The sequence below is a fragment of the Notolepis coatsorum genome, assembly GCF_963971535.1.
Source record: "Notolepis coatsorum genome assembly, chromosome: 17".
Classification (NCBI taxonomy): domain Eukaryota; kingdom Metazoa; phylum Chordata; class Actinopteri; order Aulopiformes; family Paralepididae; genus Notolepis; species Notolepis coatsorum.
The window spans coordinates 55,132,842-55,157,710 of NC_140181.1; the positions used below are offsets into that span (position 1 = coordinate 55,132,842).

The 24,869-nt window shown below is 42.0% G+C and overlaps 1 protein-coding gene across 4 annotated transcripts in view; it reads right to left on the minus strand.

Annotated features, from left to right (window-relative positions):
* Nucleotides 1-24,869, minus strand: part of LOC311244594 (voltage-gated potassium channel subunit beta-2-like) — a gene marked incomplete at its 5' end in the record, with an annotated part of 317,065 nt that overhangs the window by 140,279 nt on the left and 151,917 nt on the right. The window lies entirely within an intron of this gene.

The following is a 24,869-nucleotide window of genomic DNA, read 5'->3' on the forward strand; positions in this document are numbered from 1 at the left end:
GAAAGGAAAGGAAAGGAAAGGAAAGGGAAAAAAAGGAAAGGAAAGGAAAATAAAGGAAAGGAAAAGAGGAGATGAAAGCAAAGGAAAAGGAAGGAAAGGAAAATAGAGGAGATGAAAGGAAAGGAAATGAAAGGAATGTAAAATAGAGGAGATGAAAAGAAAGGAAAATAAAAGAATGGCAAATAAGGAAGGAAGGAAAGGAAAAGAGGAGACCAAAGGAAAGAAAGAAAAGGTAAGGAAAGGAAAGGAAAGGAAAGGAAAGGGAATGTTTTCCCTCAGATTGGAGTCATAAAGGACACTAGGAAAGGTTGCACACAACATGACATTTAACACACGATTAAATCTCATGGAGGAAGATAAACAAGGCTTGTAAGAAACTGTTTTCTCAGAGGAGTGTGTGTGTGTGTGTGTGTGTGTTTCAAGTTTCTTTAATAGTTGTCATACAGAAGTACAGAATACTTTTATACAAAATGCTTCTTACTGTTACGCTCCAGAGACTGTGCAAGACAAGATAAGTATGAAATAAAATAACATAGTATAGCATGTAAATTAGAAGTAAAAAAAATGAGGTCACAGTGTTCAGTATAGACATATGTACAATGTTCGATGCAGAGTAGACGTAACTGAGTTACCATATAATATACAATACTGTGTAGTGTACTAATATACAATACTATATAGTGCAAGGCAGAAATAGGATGAGGTGCAATTTAGGTACAATTTACAGTAGGTGTACGAGTTGTAGTGCAAATCCTTTATCAATAAATATAAAGTGTGTTTGTGTGATCTAAAGTGTGGAGAGTGGGTGCTGCAGTGTGTTGTTTGTTTAAGTGAGTGTGTGCGTGTGGGTGTGTGTGCTGTGTGCATTTGATGGTTGTTGCATAGTGTTTATTGTTCGTTTAGCAGCCTGATGGCCTGGGGATAGAAGCTTCTTCTGAGTCTTTCTGTGCTCGCCTTAAGACTCCGGTATCGCTTGCCTGACCGCAGCAGTTCAAAGAGGCAGTTGTTCGGGTGGCTCGAGTCCTTAATAATTCTCTTAGCCTCCCCCTTGCACCGCTTGTTGTAAATGTTCTGGAGGGTGGGAAGCCCCCCTCCAATTGTGCGTTCGGCTGAACGTGTCACTCTTTGTAGTCTGCTACGGTCTTGTGCAGTGCTATTCCCAAACCAGGAGGTGATGTTGCCAGTCAGGATGCTCTCTATTGTACATGAGTAGAAGTTCCTAAGGATCTTGTGACTGACTTGGAACTTCCTTAGGCGCCTGAGGAAGTAGAGGCGTTGTCGTGCCTTCTTCACAACACTGTCAATGTGTGTGGTCCATGTCAAATCCTCGGATATGTGGGCTCCGAGGTACTTGAAACTGTTCACTCTCTCAACCGGTGCCCCGTCGATGCTGAGGGGGCTGTAGTCCTTGACCCCCGACCTCCTGAAGTCCACAATCATCTCTTTTGTTTTGCTGACGTTCAGGGAGAGGCAGTTCTCTGTGTGTGTGTGTGTGTGTGTGTGTGTGTGTGTGTGTGTGTGTGTGTGTGTGTGTGTGTGTGTGTGTGTGTGTGTGTGTGTGTGTGTGTGCAGGGGAGGAAACTAACTTATTGGCTTACCAGCCAACTGGCGGGTAGATGATTTTTTTTTACCAGCCAAACAGATTTTTTACCAGCCCTTTCTTCTCATCTAAACTGCAGAGACAAGATGGGTGATTATTAGCTTGTTAAACTGATGTTACCGTAACCACCAGTCCCCACCCCACCTACCCAACCCCCTCCAATGTACAGTTTCTTCCCCCTCAAATGTATATACTCTTTTTAGAAACTCTGTCTCTTAAATAGAGTTTCCAATGCCAGGGTCTATGTGACAGGCGTTGTACTCTTAAACAGTGCTGTATTTCTGTAGATCTGGTATGTCATAAATGTCTGGATGGAACAGTACTGTCTATTCGGCAAGTCGGACCACGCCGCCATATTTCTTTTGCCAAAGTATAAACAGAGTCTTAAGCGCGCACCGGTAGTATCGCGAGAGGTTAAGCGTTGGACTGTGACGTCAGAGGAGACACTCCAGGCTGCACTGGAATGCACAGATTGGAGTGTGTTCCGTGATAACACAGCCAATATTAACGAATACACTGAAACGGTGCTTGACTTTGTCTGTACTCTGGTAGAAGAAACAATCCCCTCTACCACAATTAGAGTTTACCCAAATCAAAAGCCCTGGGTAGATAAATCAGTCTGTGAGGCTCTGAAAGGGCGCACCTCAGCCTACAACGCCGGGCTTGTGACAGGCAACATGAATGACCACAAGGTGGCGAGATACAACATCAGGAGAGCAGTAATAGAGGCAAAACGGCGTTAGAGGGATAAAGTTGAACTTCAGTTTGAACAGGCTGACTCTAGAGGTATGTGTCAGGGCCTCAGAACGATGACAGATTACAAAGGCACCTCCCTCAAACTGAACAGTGACATCTCCTTAGCAAATGATCTCAATACCTTCTATGCAAGGTTTGAGGCTGTGTATAACAACACCAGCCTACTAACCACTGCAATGGAGGGGGGGGGCGCTGCTGATGGAGATTCAGTGTTCAGAATAACAGAACATGAGGTGAGGAGGACCTTTAAGAAAGTGAATATCAGGAAGGCAGCAGGACCGGACGGCATCCCCGGCCGCGTCCTAAAAGTCTGTGCCGACCAACTGGCCCCGGTATTCACTGACATATTTAACCTGTCCTTAGAACAGGCTGTCATCCCCACCTGTCTGAAGAAGTCCACCATCATCCCTGTACCCAAAAAATCTACGCCCGCTTGCCTCAACGACTACCGCCCTGTAGCTCTCACCTCCATAGCCATGAAGTGCTTTGAGAAACTAGTAAAGGGCTACATCTGTTCCTCCCTCCCCATCAACCTGGACCCCCTGCAATTTGCATATCGCCCCAACAGGTCCACGGAGGACGCCATAGCCCATGTCACACCTGGACAAGAGGCAGGGAAACTATGTGAGAATGCTGTTCATCGACTACAGCTCAGCATTCAATACCATAGTCCCCTCCAAACTCATAGCCAAGCTCAGGGACCTGGGCTTGAACTATGACCTCTGCCAGTGGGTCTTGGACTTCCTGACGGGTAGACCCCAGGTGGTAAGAGCAGGCAACTGCACCTCCTCATCCATCACGCTCAACATAGGGGCCCCCCCAGGGCTGTGTTCTGAGTCCCCTCCTCTACTCCCTGTACACACATGACTGTGTGGCACAGCGGAACAACAACACAATCATCAAATTTGCTGATGACACAGTAGTGGTGGGCCTGATCTCTGCCAACGACGAGAGGACCTACCTGGAAGAGGTAGAGAATCTGTCGCAGTGGTGTCAGGAGAACTGCCTCTCCTTGAACGTCAGCAAAACAAAAGAGATGATTGTGGACTTCAGGAGGTCGGGGGTCAGGGACTACAGCCCCCTCAGCATCGACGGGGCACCGGTTGAGAGAGTGAACAGTTTCAAGTACCTCGGAGTCCACATATCCGAGGACTTGACATGGACCACACACATTGACAGTGTTGTGAAGAAGGCATGGCAACGCCTCTACTTCCGCAGGCGCCTAAGTTCCAAGTCAGTCAGAAGATCCTTAAGAACTTCTACTCATGCACAATAGAGACTGGCAATATCACCTCCTGGTTTGGGAATAGCACCGCACAAGACCGTAGCAGACTACAGAGAGTGGCACGTTCAGCCGAACGCACAATTGGAGGGGGGCTTCCCACTCTCCAGAACATTCACAGCAAGCGGTGCATGGGTAAGGCTAAGAGAATTATCAAAGACTCCAGCCACCCAAACAACTGCCTCTTTGAACTGCTGCGGTCAGGCAAGCGATACCGGAGTCTCATGGCAAGCACAGAAAGACTCAGAAGAAGCTTCTATCCCCAGGCCATCAGGATGCTCAACGAACAATAACACTATGTAACAACCATCAAATGCACTCACAGCACACACATCCACACCCACACACTCACTTTAAACAAACAACTCACTGCAGCACCCACTTTACACAATTTAGAACACCTAAACACACCTTATATTTATTGGTAAAGAATTTGCACTACAACCCATACCTCATAAGTCATTACACCTTACTGTAAATTGTACCTCATCCCATTTCTGCTTTGCACTATATAGTATATTGTATATTAGTATATTGTATGGTAACTCAGTTACTTCTACTCTGCATTGAACATTGTACATATGTACATACTGAACACTGTGTCCACGTACGTGACTTCTATTTTTACTTGCTATACTTATTTTATTTTATACTTATCTATTTTTGTCTAGCACAGTCTCTGGAGCGTAATAGAAAGAAGCATTTTGTATAAAAGTATTCTGTACTTCTGTATGACAACTAATAAAGAAACTTGAAACTTGAACAGAGGAAGCTCAACAAATCATGTTAAAACCCGATTCGGCTCAAACAAGGGACTAAACACATTTCGCAATTATGCCACATCAATGTGGAACGCCCTACCCAAAGCTGTAAAGGAATTTGAATCCCTGCCCACATTCAAAACCGCTCTTAAAGAGCACCTACGGGAGGCTGCAATTCGAAACTGGCCACAGTAAATGTCCAAACCCCCCCACCCCCTCCTAATAGACAGTCTCCTCCCCACCGCATGTATATATTCTCTCCCGGTCGTATGTATATTTCTCTCCCACCCACCCACCCCCTCCTAATGTACAGTCTCCTCCCCACCGCATGTATATATTCTCTCCCGGCCGTATGTATATTTCTCTCCCACCCACCCACCCCCTCCTAATGTACAGTCCCCTCCCCATCATACTCTGTCAGGATCTATGGGTAACAGTACTGTATATTTGAATATCGTAGGTATATGTCACAAATGTAACAGTACTAAATACCTGTATGTCCCTATGCCATAAATGTCATGTATGTTGTGTATGTCATAAATGTCACTATGAATTTAAAATGGGGGACCGTGATGTAAACAAGACAAACGTCTTTCTCTGGTCTGCATCCCCTTAACAATTGTGTGTATTGAGCCGTACTGTATTGTACCCATTCTGCAATCTGTTAAATAAAGTTTTCATTCATTCATTGGATATCTTTGTTTTACACCGGAGTGGCTGTGGACATTATTTTCCTGCTATCAATGAACGTACTACTCACATGTAGGCAACTTTAACCAGTAGAGTGGACCGTCGGCCCTCATAGTATTATACCCATTCTGCAATCTGTTAATAAAGTTTTCAATCAATCAATCAAAACCACCGTAGCTGGCATTGGTAACGGTTAGCAAAATTAGCTAGCATCTAACGTTAGTTTGCAAGCAAGCTACAGGTAGCCATAGATATAGTACTAGATGGCTTACCCGCGCTGCTGGCCAACGGAGACCAACGTTGCCACATGGTGGCCATCTTGCAAAGGTGGAGCACACCCACTCATAACATGCATGTCTATGGTGCATGTACTCTCGCAAGATGGCCGCCGCTGAAGTACGCAGGAGACTCCGCCTTGAGCCATTTAGTGTTTTATATCTATGTGACTAGATACCTAACGTTGGCTCTGGAGATTGTCTTTACTCGCCAGAGTGCGAGTGGTCTTCATGAATCACTCGCCAAACATAAAAAATACCCGCATTTGGCGAGTAAAATGGCCTAATTTCCTCCCCTGTGTGTGTGTGTGTATGTGTATGCTGAGTTGCTGAAATACTCCTGATTTCTCTAATCCATCTGTGTTCTGCGCTGTGTTTAATGGCATGTGAGAAGGTTGTCAGCATCACTTAACACATTCAACCTGATCAGAAACATCAACAAGAGCCCAGCTCTCGGTGTTGCTACCAGCTTGGCTGGTCGTTCATACTAATACAATTGGCAGTATTAGGGGGTGGGAAGCTGGTGGGTGGGGATCGGACGTTGTGGACAGCGACTCCTACAGGTCGGTTGGTGCGCCTGCGCAGCAGAATCAGGAAGCGACGGGGGCAGCGTGTCCCTCCCACGCAGACCCTCACCGCTGAGAGATCGCGCTGTGCAGGTGAAAAGATGCGACAGCTGCTTCCTCGAGTACCGGAGGGGACACGTGATGCAAGGCTTCGTCCACATTGCAGCCGGCTTGTGGGAGGCATGGTCTAACAACGTTCGAGACAGGGGAGGGTAGAATTGGACAATACGAAATTGGGGAAAGGAGAAAAATAGAAAATAGGGAGAAAAAGTAGATAAAAAAAAAAGAAACATCAACAAGATACCCTAACACAGTGGTCTGCAATAGGCGGCCGGCGTGCCGAAATTGGCCCGCCAGCAATAATATCTGGCCCGTCAGATTATTTTGAAAAAGTTAAAAAATATTTTGTATATATGTATATCAGACCAACTAGGCTAGGCTATATATTAGCTATAATGTCCAAACAGAGAAACTACCACCACCTAAAGAATACTTATTATACTTTGTTCTATCCATGTTGACAGGTAGGCAGCGAGGTGCAATGTAGCGCTTGCTCAACATGAAAAAAGTCGGTGGACAGCGCCTGGTGCTGAAATAACAAACAAGCAGTGTGGTGTGAAATTAAAACACCAGTTCAGTAAGTCATTCAAACTTTATCTCTACTTATATATGACTGTGACGGCACCACACATGTGAACAGTCAAATCAGAGCAAAAAAAGCTGAATCCGCTTCAAGAAGATGCGCTACGTTAGGTATATAAGGAATTACAACAAGACATTTATTCATTAAATAAAAAATACAATTTGGCTTTTAACACTCTAAAGCCCGGCGCAACACTAGACATGTTTTGTAAAACATTAAATATCTTTGGATCCATTTGTAATAAAGACTTGCTTTATTGTATCGGAATCGATTGTCATCTAAAAAATGTAAAGCATAGAATCTTGAAATATCTAGAGTGGTTGTTTTCTCTGGACTGCATCTAATCCGCTGTATCTATCCATTTATCATATATCTATGTCTGTCACTATAGCCAATGGAAATGCTAGAAATGGTCACGTGGACTGGGAGAACCAATGGAAAATTCCTATTGTTTCTCAATAGTCCAGTGCGCTCCACAGAAAGGGCCGTCAGATAGACGCATTGGTTGCGCGTAATGTAAGATAGACCGATAAGAGAGAGGAGCTTGTCTCTGGTTTTATAATAAAATGGCAAAAAGACAAAGGTATAAAGTCCAGTGCAAATGTATGTCGTTTACAGTTTATTATCCCACTTATGCAGCTCGTTTATTTTGTCCATTCTCTGCGTCTGCCACAAATGTATGTCTTAGTTATAAGGTGGTCTGTCACAGAGTTAAAATGTTTTCACTATCAATATATTAAATTAGCCATTGTTTTTCTTTCCGGACCCCATACAATGGCTTGGAAAAATGTTTGCCCTCGGCCAAACTTAATTGCTGACCCTAACATTTCAAAAGTCAAACACAGGATCATTTGGTGAAATGGTGACCATTCATACGCAGGGCGCGTGTATCGCTTCCGCAACGGAATTCGGTTTCCGGGTTCCTCTGATTGGCCGCGACCCCCACGTGACCCGCCCCCCTATCCACCGCTCTGCCGCTGCCGTGCGCGGCAGAGCGAGCGGCCGCAGACTCGCTCGCTTCCCCAATTTATACGCATGGAAGTATTGACTGAATGAATGAATGAATGAAAACTTTATTTAACAGATTGCAGAATGGGTACAATACAGTACGGCTCAATACACACAATTGTTAAGGGGATGCAGACCTGAGAAAGACGTTTGTCTTGTTTACATCAGGGTCCCCCATTTTCAATTCATATAGAACGACGCAATATTTTATTTGTTTGTCATGACAAACCAATTACATAATCCAACTATGTGTAAAGGCACAACATATTCCAGTTAACGGTATCTTTTTTTAATGATTTGTTACGGCGCAATCAATACTTCCATGCATTCGGGACCTCCATGTTTGGGGGTATTCATCAGACAAATCGGATGCAGGGATTCAGCTCCCATCAGGCGGGCAAGAACTGCGGGTTTTCAGCCTCTCCCCTCTCTCCTGGAGCTTAAGGGGGAGCTTAGTATTCCTGCCGCGGAGGAGGGCGCTACAACATCAACACACAGTGACTACATCGCGATTTTTTTATTTGTTTGTCATGACAAACCAATTACATAATCCAACATATGTGTAAAGGCACAACATATTCCAGTTAACGGTATATTTTTTTAATGATTTGTTACGGCGTAGTCGTTCTATATGAATTGAAAATGGGGGACCCTGATGTAAACAAGACAAACGTCTTTCTCAGGTCTGCATCCCCTTAACAATTGTGTGTATTGAGCCATACTGTATTGTACCCATTCTGCAATCTGTTAAATAAAGTTTTCATTAATTCATTCATTCAGTCAATACTTCCATGCGTATAAATTGAGGAAGCGAGCGAGTCCGCGGCAGCGGCAGAGCGGTGGATAGGGGGGCGGGTCACGTGGGGGTCGCGGCCAATCAGAAACGGAAACCGAATTCCGTTGCGGAAGCGATACACGCATCCAGGGCACCGCCCTGAGCCCCCCCTCCTACAGCAGACTCTCAGAGAGAGAGGGAGTGGGTGGTATACTGGTGAGATGGGAGAAAGGGAGGGATAGAGAGAGAGAGAGAGAGAGAGAGAGAGAGAGAGAGAGAGAGAGAGAGAGAGAGAGGGAGGGAGGGAGGGAGGGAGGGATGGAGAGAGAGAGACAGAGAGAGTGAGGGAGAGAGATAGGGAGATAGAGGTAGAGAGTGAGAATAAGAAAGAGATAGAGAGAGAGAAAGAGATAGAGAGAGAGAGAGAGAGAGAGAGAGAGAGAGAGAGAGAGAAAAAGAGAAAGGCTGAGGGAGATAGAGGGAAAGGGGGGAGATGTAGAGAGGGAGGGGGGGAGAGAAAGAGAAAGGGGGAGAGAGACGAGGAGAGTGGAGCATAGCAGAGTGAGTGGTTTATATAATCCTCTTCAGTTTTGTGTCCGGATGTCAGGGTGAATAAAAAGGGACAGGCTGCTTCAGAATCTATTGTATATATTACATACATTATAGTATAATATGATACGGTAGCTTACTGTTGAGTACATGGAGTGGAATGTGTGACATACTACTATGCAGGACCTGCACTGAACACCCAGGTGGAAGTGGCCATTCAGAGAAGAGGATATATTGTCAGTTTCCCCAAAAAACAGATAGATAGATGTTTAGTGGTCAGTATGTTTTTTTTTCACATTTGTTTTTCACTCACCTGGAACTGGAAATAACATGGGAAATGACCTGGTGCAAAAAAACCTGGCCTACTCTATTGCTCCTGTTGCTATTTGTTTGCTACGTTTGCTAGCTAGCTGCTTCAAACTATCCCTTTAAATAGGCTTCATACTGCTGACAGACTCAACTTTAGCCCGATTTCAAGCCCAATTGATTTTCAAGGTTGGGAACGACCAGTCAGCACCACTAATCTTCACAAGGAAACAGCTCTCTGTGCACCAACGAGTAAGTAAAGTCGACTTTGGCGGAAATGTCTGAACAGATTTAAAGGGTGCTCCACCCAGTTTCACAGCAGCGTTTCAAAGCAGCGTTGGGATCCCCACGGAACCAGTCGTTTAACGTGTGACACTCACTCCTCGTCACCCAGTGTACGCAGCGCCTTTTGGATGACATAGCGAGAAATTCCTAAAAAGACCAGCAGTCATCAAATGCTCTTCATTTTCACAGTCTGGTAGGATTTTAAGACTTACAGTGTGTCGGCTGTATCAGCCAAATTGAAATTGGTTGCTATTTAGTGAAATGCTAAGTGTGCAACTGGCCTTCTCTCTCTCTCTCTCTCTCTCTCTCTCTCTCTCTCTCTCTCTCTCTCTCTCTCTCTCTCTCTCTCTCTCTCTCGCTCTCTCGCTTCCTGGGCATGTTTGATAAAAATCCACTCTGACAAGAGGAGATATTAACACCCCCCCCCCCCCACACACACACAGCGACAGTGCGACCACAACACATACATTTTAATTAACATGGAGACATCTAACATTTTCAGCACCACCGTCACACATATGGAAAAGCACGGCGAAGCCCACTCACTGGAACACTAAATAATGCCTCATGATCAGGGTACCCGGGGGGGGGGGGGGGGGGGGGGTGTTCCCCTACCTCTGCTTTTCACCTCCCTACCTCTGCTAGTTTTTATCACCTGTGGGGGTTTCATTTATCCCCTGTTCTGGTGGTCAGCAGCCTGAACACCTCTCTGCTTGCCAGCGTGTCCTCTCGCTGGGACAGATAGACTCACTGCTGACTACAGCAAGTTGTGTTATTTGAGTACAGCCTGGCACTTTGTTTCAATGGCCTCTGCGGTACAGCTAAAGATACGCTCTATGGCGTCACAGGGAAGTGGTGGAGATGAGAGCGACTGTCGGAGTGAAGTTGGGGGGATGATACTGAGGGATATTGATCTTGTATGCTTCTCCCTAAGCAATCCCTGTCAGAAGTGCCTTTGTGGAGAGGATGCTCTCCGTCATGACCTGTGTGTGAATGGACCAGACAAATTAATGCAGTGTGGATTTTTGTCAAGTCAAAGCGAATTTCTTGCTGATATAAACTTAGGGGAACTTGTGTATTCAAAGGCAAGGACAAAGCAAAGGCAAGGGGTAAAACTATGGAATAACTTTGACAAAGAAGTAAAAATGTGTATTTCGATACATACATTTAAGAAATTATTCAAATATAAGGTGATACATACTGTAAATATAAAACCTTATTATTATCCTAATTATATTTTATTATAACATAACTGTATTCAAATCGTGACAAAAAAATATATATATATAAAAACAAATAAATAAATGTGTATACGTTTTGTATATAAAACTGAAACTTTTGTAACCCTTTGTTTTTGCAAAATGATGTACTGAATTATGCTTTTCTTTTATTTCTTTCATTGTAAATAATGTAATGTAAAAAGGGTAGGCAATTATACGCCTCGGCTCCAGCCTACACCTTTTCGGTCATTTTCTTTTGTTTATAAATGTTCTACTACTACTGTACATTGCTTTGTAAAAGAAGACAGATAAAATAAAATCATTCATCAATCATTCATTCATATGCCAAGAGATTTATACGCATCCTATTCACCAGAAGGCTCTTAGTAGCACAGTCCAACAAAATATATGAATTCCTCAAAAGGCCTACAGCAGGGCTATTCAACTAAATTGTTCAGGGGGCCACATTGTCAGAAACCCAAGGGGCCAGGGGCCGGACTGCCACGGCGCCTCCCCGTGCTATGAATATATGTACACTTGACACAACACGCAACCACATTTTCACAACTTTTATTTAAAGGGGAACTATTTTACTATTTCTTTCACTATTTGGGCACTTTTACACAATTCCCGTGGGTTTATGGAACACCTCTGTAATTTTTTTTTTTTTTTTTAATTCATTGTTTTGTATTTCTAATCAAGTACTCAAAAACAGCATTTTTCTACCTCAAGATCTTAAGCCGTTTTGAGCCTGGGCTCCAACCACAGTGAGAACTGTGTGGAAACTCAGCTGATTATCATGCAGCGGTGTCTCTCTGACATCACAAATCAGCACATTTTCAGATGACTCAGTTCAGTGAGGGTGAATATTGTGAGAGGAGAATTGGAAGAATGCGCCAATATGAGAATTAGAGACATAGATCATATTAATATAAGTCCACATAGCTAGGAAACAATGCTAAACACTGAAAAAGGCCATTTATAAGATAGTTCCCCTTTAACTACATTGCAAAAGTAGTATACTTTTCAAAAAAAGTGCTTCATTTATGTGCCACATCTGCAACATCTCCTGCAAAAAGTGCTTCATTTATGACTGTGCAACAACTGCAACATCTCCTCTTCAACATTTCAATATAAAAATAAAATAAAAAACAAACAAGTGCATGATGTGCATCTGAACATTCTAACATCAACACTTGAACAAAAAAACACATTTATAGTGCAGCTGAGCTTATGAAAAAGTGCTTCATGTCTGTGCAACAACAGCAAATCACAGCATCTTATTAGCACTTATTGTCCACTCTTAACTCTCAAACATCAGGGGGGTGGGGGGCAGACAGGCCTAGCCTACATACACACATCTAATGAGAGCGATTGCACTTCTTTGACTGGGCAATGGCAGAGAAAGAGGGTTCATAGGAAGTGAGGGCTACCCGCAAACAGTGATGCAAATGCTCATTTGTCAAGGAGGCATGGTTGCTTGTTTTAATGGCATTCATGTGAGAGAAACTGGATTCACAGGTGTATGTTGAGCCAAACATTGTTAGCACAGATATTGCCAGCGTTTTTATTTTGGGGAATGTCTTGACATGAATACACTTTATCCAAAATGTTGTGGTGGATTCATTCTCAAGTGCCTGCTTCAGAGAAGATGATGCTTGCATGTCAATTATTTCAAGTTGCAGGAGACCTTCATCAATGTGAAGTGATGCAAGGAACTCTTGTCCTTTTGTGGAAATAGCAGCTACATTGGCAAATGGGTTGCTCACAAAATGCATCAATTCTCTGGACATGTCAAATTCATCAAATCGACTTGCAAAGTTTTCCCTCAATTTATCAATGAAATCTGTCATTAATTGAGTGACTTTTGGCTCAATTGTGCGTGTTAACGTTGACATGAAAAGATTATTATTATTATTATTTTTTTTATCATGTAATCTTTGGCGGGCCGGTCAGAATCATCCCGCGGGCCGGATCTGGCCCGCGGGCCGCCAGTTGAATAGCCCTGGCCTACAGTATAAGGTGTAGGCCTACTGCACTCTCAATGGTGCTGGAACCTTGGTCTCGGATTTACCAAAGTTGTGTTTTGGGAGTGGTAACATTAAGACGTCCAGTAACAACTATGACGACAAAATGTATGTTCTGTCATTCTATTTGACCTACGTAGTCTAGCTTACTGTGCTTTTGAGAAATGTATTAATCAAAATACTTATATTTAGATCAAATGCTTTATACATTATGTAAACCTTTTTTTCTTTTACATATTGTATTATTACTTTACTGCCCCACAGCATTTGATATTCAGTAGTGGTTGGAACACGCAATTTTCTGCATTAATGCCACTTAGTGAAAAGAGTGATGGGTATCTGTAACCTGTTTACAAAATAAATCAGAGCCTCTAGTTTCAAGTTTCTTTAATAGTTGTCATACAGAAGTACAGAATACTTTTGTACAAAATGCTTCTCTAGGTGGCAGAGTAGACATGAGAATAGTCAATTGCCCCTACACATGTTGTAGAAGAAGATCACCTGACCCACATGGCTTAGGGCCATGAGCAACGTGTATTACAAATAAGTGTACATATATTTCATTTGTACTTTTTTTTTTAAAGGGGACACGCATTGCTATTCCTAGCACTATTTGGGCAACTTTACACAATTCCCTTTACACAAACATTAAATAACAGACCTTTCATTAACAATACTATAATAGCAGTAGCCACTGCCAGAATAGTGTGACACATGTATCGCGTGTGGTGAGCTTACGCATGCATGCACAACGAAGACAGAAGATTGCATTGTCTCAATCATTTTAACTATGAAATTATGAGCTCAAAGTATGAGCTCACTGACTGAAATTTCCAACAAAAAGCATCGATTGTCAAATAATATTGATCACATTAACTAGACTAGATGTTTTTGAGGAAATTAGAAAGGGAACAACAACTTAACCCTTGTGTCTGATCAGATTATAATTTTTTGATAACTTTGCAGTGATTATATTTGTAGCCAATATATGTGGCAAAGGTGTGTAATCTTTGAATTATTTTGGAATTTTTTTTGACCGATCATAACCACCACATATTGTTTTTTGTAATATCAGATTTAACAACTCCTTTCAGAAAAGTGGGAGTATTTCATTTTTAATCTGACATTACAAAAAAAACGAAAAATGGTTATGATCAGGGCTGAAGTTGAATAAAATATTTATGGAAAAGAAAGTGGGAAATTATTTCAACATATAATCTTTTTATGGCATTTTTCAATTTAGTCCCCTAATATGGTAAGAGTATAACACTTTCGTTTTCAGACACAAGGGTTAAATTATTTATTTGTTTCTTGACAGATTTAACATTGGGCTTTTGACAGGGGAGATGATGCATTGCATGGTAACATTAGCTAGCTAACATCCACATGTTTATTTTGATCACTGACTAACCTGCTGGTCCCTTGACTTTGGTGCAAGAAAACATTTGATAAATGGTGCCGGATTTAGCAGAATCTCCTGTAAGGGCCTTTTTTCCTTGGTTTTATCCCTCTCTCCTCCACCCGTTCTCTTTCTTCCACTGTCCATCTTGACATCAACGTTAATTGACTTTCGCTCCATCTCTCCCGAGTCCCTCACTACCTGGCTCACTGGCTGTTATTCTGCAGAGTGCCATCTGCCATTCCATTTGCCGCCTCCGCTGTCAATCAGTTGTATCACCTGGTCCCGCCTCCACCAATCACAAGCGGCAGCACGGCTTCATTTGTGTGTGTGTGAGCCGCGAGAGGGAGAGAGTCAGAGAGATAGTTCTCCAACACTGTCGCAGACAGTGAAATTCTGGTTGTTCCCCACCCACCTAGTTTATCTAACTATTGCGCCGCCACAACTAGAAACAATGGCCTGGCAAAAAAAAAAAAGTATAATAATAAAAAAAATAATTATAATAATTTTTTTATATAATCTTCTTTTTCTTTTTTTTTTTATCTGTGCAGGCCAGGCCACCGGGAAAACTCCCGGTGCTCCCGATGACCAGTCCGGGCCTGCACACAACCTGTGTAAACGTTCAGTGTGTGTGTGAGAGAAGAGGGGTCCCTCTCTCTCTCTCTCCATCTCTCTTCCTCCCTCTCTCTATCTCATCCGCTCCCTGCCTCACAGTCAAAACCTGTTTGAGGAAGTGTCGGGTTACACTATACGGTCTGCCTCGCTCTGTTTGAGGAAGTGAACATATTTCCACTCGCTCTGCTGTCGCTGTCAACCATAGAGGGGGTGTTAGTTATGCAAATCAGTGCTATATTCACATCAGCAAAACTGTCAAATCAGAACAGCTTAGTTAGTGAGGGATGATCTCGTGAACTCGAGACTAGACTGGATGAGTCAATATGATCATTAACGACACAGACCACATTGATATAATCCCCAATTGCTAGGAAAACATGCTAAACACTGGAAAAGGCTATTTATAATGCATGTCCCCTTTAATATTTTTTACTTTGTAAATTTTTTGAAAACGCTTATGTCCCCTTGCTGGGGATCGAACCCTAACTTTATGTCTTACCCATAACCGTTAAGCAAATGGTAAAACAAACCATAACTCTAACTATTATCTTAGGCCCAGTCCACACGAACACAGGGTTTTATGTAACCATGATTTAATGTTCGCGGTTGCACTGTTCGTCCACACGCAACCGGGTTTTTGGAACATTGCAACCGTGATCGTTTAAAACCGGAGTCCAGGGTGAAGTTTTGGGGGAATCCCGGTTTCAGTGGTTGCGTGTAGACATAATAACCGAGATTATTTCCAGTGTTTACGGCAGAGCTGTTGCAAGTAGAGTTATATGAAAATGATTGTAACAAACTTTTGTTCGAGCTAGTCTCCCCATGTGTAACGTTATTAAGCATTAACTTATGTTGGAAATGATCTACTAATTAATGACGTGATGATTAAAGTATTTCCACTCCATTCCACGATACCAGCGCCTCACCAGCTAACCACACGTAAGCCAACAAAAATCAGCAATCTTTGTACGCTAGCCGCAATGCTAACTATTATAATGGTAAATCCCAATCACATTAGCATGTAAGCTAACAAAATCAGCGATATTTTTGTGAGACTAAACTCTCCGCTCTTGGTGGTAAATTGTGTTGATGTTGGTTTTGTTTCATCAACAAATGAGGCAGAACACACAGTGAATGTATCCTTTTTTGTTTATTGCACTTTGTTCTTGCTGCAAACAAATAATGCATGCTAATGTTCATGTTCAAGCGAGGCATTTTAAAGATGGCGGGTTTCTGTTTTGTGCAGGACGTTCCCCCGTGTAGCGTAATGATAACGTAGTGACGTGTTCAACCCTTCTGATTGGTTGAAATGGCCTTCATGTTTGAACTACATTGCCACTATTGCTTTGGCATTGTACTACATGTATATTACATCACTCGGTAGCGGATTTTACAGTTGCGTGAGTACGCGGTTATTTTTTTTAAACCACTCGTGTGTATGGAGGATTATTTTTTTTAAACCTCGGTGTCAAAAATACCTGTGATAGTGTGGACTGGGCCTTAATTAGATAGTGGTGAGAACACTTGCCCGCGACTGCGATGATTTTTTTTTTTTTTTTATTATCTTTTTCCCCCTCCTTCTTTTTCCGATTTTTCTCCCATCCCACTGTTAGTTGTTATGCCAATTCCCAACCCCCTTCCTGGTTGTTGCGCACTTTCCCCTACTGTTGGTCCAAGAGGCCGGAGACTGTCACATGCTTTCCTCCGACGCATGTGCAGCCAGCCGGCAGCCAGCCTGGCCGCGCAGATTCTCACCGGGAGAGTGTAACGTGTGGAAGGTCGCACTACCTCTCTCCAGATCCTACCCTTGCTGAGCAGGCGCCCCGACCGAACTGTAGGGGTCGCTGTCCACAACGCCCAGGACCCACCCACGGCTCCACTCCCCCTAACTCAGCCAAACGAGTTAGTATAGCGATCAGCCCGAGCCAAGGCAATGCTGACTCTCCGGGAGTCGAGACCGCAGCCTCTTGCATTGGTGACGAGCACAATCTCCGCTACGCCACCTGACCGCCTGCGATGATTGTTGGTTCAACTCCTGGTTGTGGCATTTGTTTTAGACTTCTGTCAATACAATACGTAAATATGGCTATAACATAACGTACATTATGTACCTTTTTTTCCTGTGGTTTTCTTTACTTTATTTGTGTTTTGATGTGTTGATGATCTATGAAACTACTAGATCTATGTGTGATATTCACATTACAAAGCACAAGAGCCTCAGAAGAGTGGATGTTGAAAAGAGAGATGTGAGGAAAGAAAAGAGTGGTTCGGACAAGAGCACACCAGCACCCTCTTTGAGGTATAGCACAACTACATTCCTAGATACAGCTTGTATCTAAGCTTGCATCTAATCAAACGCAACCTCCAATGTGGGGTTTGATTAATATCATTCATGAGTGGATTCACATATTTATCTCTCTCGTAACTGAGGGCTTGTATTTATCTAAATGTCTTTATCTATTATACTCATTATCATCATCATCATCGTCATCATTATTATTATTATAACTTTATCCCATGAAATTAAGCCTCACTTGCGACGCAGCCTAGTGTACTGGTTTGCATTTACGTGTGTGTGTGAGAGAGAGGGAGAGAGACAACTGCAGTATCAGTGCACTCTGTGACCTATGGGGACGAATATGGCATCTTTGAATAATTCATTTGTTGAATACTTAAACTGATGATGGTTTGGAATGTTACTTTCTGTGGCTCAAATGTAACGACAAATGCCCCAGCCACTGTTTACTTTCCTTTAGGGAAGAGGTTCTTTATTTTGTGTCAAGGACTCCCAAATAACAAATGTATTGTCTCTGGGATCTGATAGGATAAGAGGAAACTGATAGTCTTTCCTTCACATTTAGGAAGGGCTGGTTTTCATTAAGAAATATAGGTGTTAAGCACTGTTGGTAAATGTGTGGGAATGAGTGTGCTTGCGCTACATACAGTAAGAGCAGAAAGTAATCGCCTCAATAAGGTTCAGGTGATGCTTCCAGTGGCCACACTAGAGGACTCCACACATCAATGACAGGCAGCCCATGGACTCTTCTTTGTTAGAAAACCAGTGTTGTTTGTTATCAACCCAACCAACAAAAAACGACAAAAACTTGAACAAACTATTCTATGTGGAAGTAATAGGCATCTGATTAACAAATGCAGATATTGTACAGTATTTGTATTTATTTCTCATCTGGATTAAACAAGTAGTATGTTCATTCATATATGGAGCTATATAAATATATTTCCCATTAGTTATGAATAAGTGAGTGCTGACTCAAATAATGTATGTTGAACGGAAATGTATCTACATTTAGGAATCATCTTTTATGAAGCCTTATACAAAATGAATTGGTCTAAATTTCCACGACACACCGGGTGAAAACCACTGACTATGCTAGTTCATAACAGACTCCTATCTGGGCAGATTGTTATTGTTAGAATTCTATAGATGAGACACCAGAGAAGAAAGTGAAACATATGATCAGAATCAGTCACTCGTAAATCTTTTCATTGGCTGAACCTCTAGTGCAGGGGTCAGCAACCTTTTTGACATGGAGTGCCTGTTTGAAATATAGTTGTAACTAGTGTGCCTCAACAATATTCCATGCATCGTAATTTTTTTTCTTCTCATAATCAGGTCTTTATATTTTTTGTTATTATTGTTATTGTTATTATTAACAATATTATTATGATGGTTGTATCAACCCTAAATCTGAGTTGGGACAAACAGCTGCATACAGTGCGACCATTTCACTCACATTTGCCCATTCATTTTTGGACACATCACACACCATCGGTGTGTGTACTGTACGTGTGCTGTCATAGCTCCACCTACAGGCCTAATGGAGAACACCAGGATGTGAATGGAGGGTGAATGTGAGGTATATCGTGTAAATAAGTTTTGATTGATCGCAAGACTACACTGAAAAAAAAAAAAAAAAAAGTTACCAGAACCTAAAAATATTGAGTTCAGTTACTGTGCATTAAGGTTTTCAGTTTTCAATCCATAATAAGTTAACAGAAAAATAAGTACACAACCACATTATTTCAACCTAATAAAACTATGTTTATTGTCATTGTTTTAAGAACACAAGTTGACTTGGTAATACTCACATTTTGAGTTAAAAAAAAATTGCTTTTAACATGTGCAATGTTCAATGAAATAGAAAAATAAATAATAACATTTGTTGATTAATCCCACTGGTCACAATGGTGACCGTAATAATGTTTTTGTTATAAGGCTCTGCAAATGTTACTGAATGATGTAGCAATGTATTTCCAGCTAAATTGAAATAATAAACAAATAAAGGGTCTCAATTAAATATGTGGTAGTAAAAATAACCTGTGGGAGGATTTCAACAAGATAAATACGACAACAGTGCAAAATATTTCACTATAATATTTCAAAGCAAAAAATAATAATAATAATAATAATTATAATGTTTTTTTTATGCTGCCCACTGTGCCTATGAAAATGCCCCCGCGTGCCTATGCAGGCACGCGTGCCTAGGGTTGCCTACCCCTGCTCTAGTGAATAAAATAGTGAAATTTTTGTGGGGACACCCCCTGGAACCACCTTAACACTTTGAGTGCCAGCCACGAGAAATCTCGTTAGTTCATGCCATGCGTTGAGTGCCAAGAACGAGAAATCTCGTTATTTAATCGTTATTTTTTTTATTATCGATTTCCATTAATTTTTAATTTTAATTTAAAATGGTATAAAACGGAAATGTACCTATTAAAAAACAATCCGTTTCGACAATGTTGACTGCAAACAAGTCATTGATAAGAGACAGGCGTATTAGACACATAGCCATAATTTAAGATATAGTTTATGCGTTCGCAAATGTGCTCACCCTCCCATTGACTACAGCGCTGGCACTCAAGCGCTATTTCTGGCGCCCCCTGCTGGCACTCAAAGTGTTAAGAACCGGGACCCCACTTTTGGTTTTTAGCCCTAGTTGCACTTTAGTTGCACCTTTTAGTTTATTTCATGTTTTTAACAGTGCATGAAGGCATTGTGTATTACTGCACTATTTTTGTGAAATACATTTGAGTGGTTAACAAATTTCAGTGTCTAAGGAAAAATGTGGGTCCTGAGGCTAGACCAGGTAAAGTAAATATACAGTAAATAAATACAGTAAAAATATACTGAAGACTACAGTAGGTGTAATATTGCACAGTGTTGTTTCAAAAGTAAGAGTCCAAAGTATGAATTCCATTTAATCACACTGTATATTGTTGATTAGCTGCCATTGTGAGTAACTATCCTGCCTATACATTAAAGGAACACGCCAACATTATGGGAAATGCACTTCTCCAGAGTCCTCTAGCTTAGCACAAATGAATGGAAGCAGATATGGACCACTAGCCTAGCTTAAAACTTCGGAAGAGGTGTTTTTGGCCAACAGCTAGGCTAGTGGTCCATATCCGCTTCCATTCATTTGTGCTAAGCTAGTCTAGCTTGCAGCCGGATAGCTTTCTACTGAATGCTGGGTTCCATCCTAAAGGCTAATCTTTCCTGTGACAAAATGACATCCAATGTAATAAAAAAAAGTCAACCAACAAACTCGATTCTTGTACCGGATCTCCTCTCTGGTAAACAAGAATACCCTGAAAACTCTGGCAGGAGCACTCATTCAAGGGTACTACGACTATGCTTGCACCTCATGGTACCAAAGCACCTCAAAGGTGCTAAAAACAAAATTACAAACATCTCAAAACAAACTGGTCAGACTACTGCTTGACCTTACTCCTAGAACCCACCTCACCCCTGCCCACTTTGACAACCTAGGATGGCTTAGAGTAGATGACAGAGTACAGCAACTTGCAATGGGCCTGGTCTACAAGATACACTATACGACTAAGGTACCCATGTACATGTCAACATACTTCCCAAAGGTCAGTGAATACCACGATCACAACACCAGAGGGAGCTCCACAAATCATGTTAAACCCAGATTCGGCTCAAACAAGGGACTAAACACGTTTCGCAATTATGCCACGTCAATGTGGAACGCCCTACCCAAAGCTGTAAAGGAATGTGAATCACTACCCACTTTCAAAACCACTCTCAAAGAACACCTACGGGGGATTGCAATTAGAAACTGGCCCCTGTAAATGTCCTAACCCAACCCCCTCCAATGTACAGTAAATGACCAAGTATGGTTTTGTCAATATTCCAATGTACAGTTTTGCTTGTACAGTTGTACAGTGTTCTCCACCCACCCCTCCTACCCCCCCCCCACCTCTCCTACCCAACCGCCCCCCACCCCACCCACCCAACCACCTGCAATGTACAGCCCCCTACCCCCCCCCCCACCCCTCCTACCCAACCCCACCGAACCACCTCCAATGTACAGCCGCACCCCCCCCCCCCCCCCCCCCCCTCACCCACCCAACCCCACCCCACCTACCCAACCTCCCCCAATGTACAGTTTTTACGTCAAATGTATATACTCTCTTTTCTGGACTATCACAAACAGTACTGTATTTGCAAATCTGGTATGTCATAAATGTATAGATGTAGCAGTACTGTCTATATGTATGTCATGTATGTCATATATGTCCTGATGAATTGAAAATGGGGGACCCTGATGTAAACAAGACGAAAGTCTTTATCTGGTCTGCATTCCCTTAACAATTGTGTGTATTGAGCTGTACTGTATTGTACCCATTCTGCAATCTGTTAATAAAGTTTTCAATCAATCAATCAATTCAATGCCCAGAGAGGAAAAAGGTATCTATCTTCTTGTCTGACTCTGGAAAAGACGGTAAGCACATTTCCCATAATGTTGGTGTGTTCCTTTAAAATTACATCTTTTCTTCTTTTAAAAGTTCTCACACACGATTCCCAACATGTAGCTATCACAGGAGGAGAAATCCCTGCTCTTGGACTTTTAATATCTGACTAAAAGGTTTCATCTTGGATTATACTGTAACACAGGGGGGGTTATCAAACATTAGCCTGGATGTTTGAAGTCGTATAGTCTCTGTTGCGTCGAGGCGATGGAGAGAGCTGAAAGTATATTGGGAGGCTATACGGCCCAGCGGGAGTCTCGCCTGTAGAGAGACCCACACCGGTGTCAAGTTCCACATTACAGCTCTCGGCAAAGTGGAATGAATGCACGGCATAGCGGCAGTTAGAGAGTGCCTTTGATGTATGTACCATTAGAGAAATGACAGTGTGAGTGGGTGTGTGGGTGGGGGTTCTGACTGAAAACTCAAGAGAAAGAAAATTAACTTTAGAGGTGGTGGGGTGGGGCTATGGGGTGGGGGTGGGGTTGTGGGGTGGAGGTGGGGTTGCTTGGATTAAGGTTCTCATTAAAGATAACCCCTCTTTAATGAAATAGTTGGGAACTTTAGGCAACAGGGTGTGTTCTCCTTAAGCTCTCAATTTCCACTTCAAAGTAATACATACATTTACATACATAATACAATTTATTTATATTTGTTGTATTTTTTGTATAAATCAATTACATATACTATAATATATACTAATATATTATATAAAAGCTAAAGCCTTGTCGTGTAGCACCAATGACAAAACAATGAGGTGAGAGAGAGAGAGAGAGAGAGAGAGAGAGAGAGAGAGAGAGAGAGAGAGAGAGAGAGAGAGAGAGAGAGAGAGAGAGAGAGAGAGAGAGGTAACCAACAGCTTAAAACTATTTATTCTGCCTGATTTCTGGAGGTTATTTGATCTGTCACAAATTCTGTATTTTTGTATTAAGTTAATTTATCAACTATAACGGCTCATTCCTTTGAGGTAGGTCTCATCATAAAGGGAAATGGCCATGCAATTATCATTCCCGTTCAACGTCAGATGTCAGTGACAACATCCAGCATTAGGTCCTCCCTTCTCAGCATTTCACGCTCTGTTTACAGAACGTTTTGAACCATCCATGCGCTTTTACTCCTGTGCAGTCAAACCTGATCCTTTAGAGTGTGAATGGTGTAAGAACGGTGCATAAGCGCTACTGCATTGACAACCTTTTTATAGGTCATATGTTGACCTTTTGGGATTCTTCTTCTCCCATCCCCCAATTTAGTCGTTATGTCAATAGCCTCTTGATCATTGCACTACCCTACTGTCGGTCTGGGGAGGGTGTAGACTACCAAGTGCCTCCTCTGTCGGTCTGGGGAGGGTGTAGACTACCACATGCCTCCTCTGTCGGTCTGGGAAGCATGTAGCCTTCTGTGATACATGTGATACAGCCGCTTCTTTTCACCGGACAGAAAATTTCACTGGGAGAGTGCAACGCGTGCAGAGGTTCACACTATCTACCCCCAGATACCCTCCCTGCTGAACAGGCATAATTCACTAAATAGGACATATAAAACATGAGAATGCCCTGTTCCTGAACTGTGAACAAACAGTACATAACACTCCCACGTGAAGTTTTATGGTCCTTTGTCTGAGGGATTCATCTCATCAGCTCCTCAGTCCCAGCAGCGGGTTCTCTCCACATCAATCTACTAACAATCAGGGGTGTAAAAAGTACCCAGAAATTATACTTAAGTGAAAGTATGGGTACTAGGGGTGTAATGGTACACAAAAACCACCGTACGTACCTCGGTTTTGAAGTCAAGGTTCGGTACGGTTTTCGGTACAGTGGGGGAAAGTTTGGCTTTCTATGTTCCACTCAGGGGTGATGTAGTGTGTAATAACTAATTGTACTTGTAGGGCTGTCAACGAATATTCTGTATTGAAATTAATAATCGACTTGTACATTTAAAAAATATATAATAATAATTATTATATTAGATTGTGAAAAAAACAGCCCCCAGTGGGCGGTCGTTAGTGGTTAACATACCGTTGTATTTGTTCGGTACACTACACAGCCGTTCGGTACACACTGAAACGGTTCGGTACGGATACGTGTACCTTTACACCCCTAATGGGTACCGTCTCAAAATCGTACTCAAGTAAAAGTCAGAGTATCTGGCTATAAACACACTTGAGTAAAAGTAAAAAAGTTTCTACTTTTAAATGTACTACTACTAAAAACTAAAAGTAAAAACTTTTTTCTGACTGTCTATTCTTCTGATAGCAGGTGTTTAATCAAAGATCCTTGCTTTCTAGTCTTGCACAAGGACCAATCAGCATGGGTATGGGCGGGTTCATTTTCCATTGATGGGGATTTGATTGGCTGTTTTTAAATAAAGTTCGGCCGTAGGATTAATAACGTTAATAAAGGCCAGAGAAACAAATATACTAATTAAAATGGTTGTACCTGCGAGATTTGTACTTTGTACTTTGTAGGTCTGCATTTTAAATGTAAGGAGTAAAAAGCAGTTTTTTTTCTTTGAAATGTAATTGAGTAAAAGTACAAGTATACAAACCTAATAATACTCAAGTAAAGTACAAATCCCCAAAAACAGTACTTAAGTATTGTAACGAAGTACAATTACTCAAGTACTTTACACCCTTGCTAACAATCTACTACTTTGTAAAGTAAAACTACAACAGCCAGAAAGGTTTCTTTCCAAACTTTATTAAATGTCTTTCTTCTCTTGCATGCCTGAAGACAGATCAAATGTAACTTTTCAAAACAGCATGAATAGTCGATGGCAGCCAGTGTTGGAAATAAATTGCTTGACATAGCTTGATGCACTACTAACAAAACAAACATTTCAGACTATGTAAGCATCTTGCCAACAGTTTTTATATAGTATACAATAGTGATCTATAGGAATGGTGTCCATTTTGTTCACCAAAAGCAGGCGTGACTGTGAGAAAAGCCAAAGTACCCGGATGTCTGTCTGGTATCGGCTGTATCAAAGGACCATGTCAACTGAGGACTCAGGACTCCTTCCTAAACATTGTCATTCGATTCATCCATTGGTAATGAAAACACATTTTTATGTAATATCTTTCATTCTCATGACATTTACTGCTAATGCCACTTGTTTGGTCTTGTGGGAGACATGCCTCAACTTGTCTTGACCAGCTCCTTTACCACACTATGCATCGTCTAGCTAGTTTTAGAGAGGGGCGGGCCGGTTGAAAAGCAGCTGATCACAAATCCTGACCTCACCCCCCTAGCAGCCTACAGCAGAACTATTTGTAACACAGTCTATTTGTAATAATTTATAACAGAAATGTGCAGTCCACG